Source organism: Austrofundulus limnaeus, unplaced genomic scaffold, assembly GCF_001266775.1.
Source record: "Austrofundulus limnaeus strain Quisiro unplaced genomic scaffold, Austrofundulus_limnaeus-1.0 Scaffold302, whole genome shotgun sequence".
Classification (NCBI taxonomy): Eukaryota; Metazoa; Chordata; class Actinopteri; order Cyprinodontiformes; family Rivulidae; genus Austrofundulus; species Austrofundulus limnaeus.
The window spans coordinates 172,653-174,658 of NW_013952704.1; the positions used below are offsets into that span (position 1 = coordinate 172,653).

Below are 2,006 nucleotides of genomic sequence, written 5' to 3' on the forward strand. Positions count from 1 at the left end.
CTGACCATCACACGTTTGAGTCATCCATTAATTTTGTGCATTGAGATTGTGGTTAATCTCAAAAACATCTTGAAAGTATTTGCAATAAAAAAGTATTAATCATTGCCCAGAAAGCTTTTGTTCATATATTCTAAAAAATATATAAATATGTCTTTCTAACACTTACATTACTCAGGCTGCATGGTGCAGCTGTTGGATCGCTTGCAGAAAATGTACCTGCGAGAATCTCGGGAGTTGTCGCGACAGTTTGTGTTACTATGGCGTTTACAAACTGTATTTATTAGCAGCAGTCTCCCCCTACAGTCGCTGCTGTGCGGTTCGGTCCTGCTCAGGTCTGTTGGACGCAGTACTGTTGGGAGGAGTTCTTACCGACATTTGGGCTTTGACTGTCCACCAGAGACGTCTGTCTTCAGGGAAACACTTTTAGTTTTCACTTGTTCGGAAGAAGCAGGCAGTCAAAAATACAGCAGCTGCTGGGGTTTGTCGGTTCTGACCCGCAAAAGGAAGCTGTAAGTCTTAAACATTGATACAATTATATATTTTTTTCTGTCATGATTTAGCATCTTTTTTGACAGCTTATATRTAATGACATTATTGATCGGATAAAAAAATGTTAAAACTACAATATTGTTGCATGAAATTTCGCCACCTGCTCTTTAGCTGGTCTCTTCTCGACAGACGCTCGTGCAGGAAAAACACGACTTGTCTCGTGCATGACTAATTTGAAACCGTGCTGTACATCAGACCCATGACTGCGCCGAGTCCACAGAAGCAGAACCGGGTCAGCCTGTGCTTACTGCTGCAGATCTTGAACAAACAGGGCTTCGGTGCATGGAGAGTACTGTTAAAATAAGCAGACCAATCAAAGACTGGGCTGCTTGTCAGCAGAACTGGTACAGATCTGGGTCGGTACCATCTTTCAACCATCAGGTGTGGTGCAGCATTCGAAACACACTGATTCACATTAAACTACATCCCAACTTTCCCCTTTYCCCCCTCCGGTTCTGTTGCCTGTAGAGCCTGTTATGATCTAATTTGGGTGTAAAACATGACATGCAGTACATATTATATACTTATACTGTATTATTACATGTGCTGTGTTTTCTCTGGGCTCTTTTGCTTTATGTATTGTACAGTTTTGTTGCTACTGTAGCATGTGAATTTCCCCTGGCAGGGATAATTCAAATCTTATCAGGGTGTAGAGCAGAGCAGTGTGACGCAGCACAACTGTTCATGTTTGAGCTTTTGGTCTCAGGTGACAAATAATCTTAAAGTTTAAAAAAGGTAACTGTGTTTCTTTATCTTTGGTAGACTTACTGCTTTTCCTCCGAGGAGCTTWCTTAGTTCAGGCTGTATTGGTTACAAAGCTTTAACCTGCATGAGATACTCTGTTAATGCAAGCTAAATTCATATGCAGACTGATGCATCGCCCAGCCTGGTTCTCATAAAAAAGTGTTTTGGTCACGAGCATGATGTAAATTTGTCAGAGAATCAGATCCAAAGTGGTTTTGTAAGTTCTACTGTATTCTGAGAGCCTCAGGTGTATTTGTAACGTTTCTGTTACCTTCTGTTGTTATGTTGAATAAAGCGTATTAAAACAAAAAAAGAAAAAATGAACTACAAAATCTCATCACTGTGAATTTCACCAAAATGTTTCTTAAAGTTTCAAAAATAATAAGTAACAAAACTAAACGATTTTCTTACAACGTCACCTTTCACACGTTTCTACATGCCAGACAGAACAGTTTCAGTCAGATGTTTACATACAGTAGTTTTGGTTCGAGCACAGACAAGAATGAGACAACATATAGAAATGTGCCTCAGTTTCATCACTCACAAGACGCCATGGGGGAAAATCCATCTCATGTCCTGTGAATCCATTTTGCCAAATTTAAATGAAACTGATCCAAGATCGATTAAATCCATTTCTTTTTACCTAGCCCTAGTAAACACACACACACACACACACACACACACACACACACACACACACACACACACACACA

General features: G+C 40.0%; 1 protein-coding gene across 1 annotated transcript in view; it reads left to right on the forward strand.

Moving 5' to 3' along the window:
- The first annotated feature begins 290 nt into the window (after positions 1-290).
- The window catches only part of ache (acetylcholinesterase (Yt blood group)), a 34,562-nt gene continuing 32,846 nt past the window's right edge, over positions 291-2,006 (forward strand). Inside the window, exon 1 of the mRNA XM_014021724.1 lies at positions 291-509. The gene's annotated coding sequence lies outside the window, so the exon portion shown is untranslated. The remainder of the gene's footprint in view (positions 510-2,006) is intronic.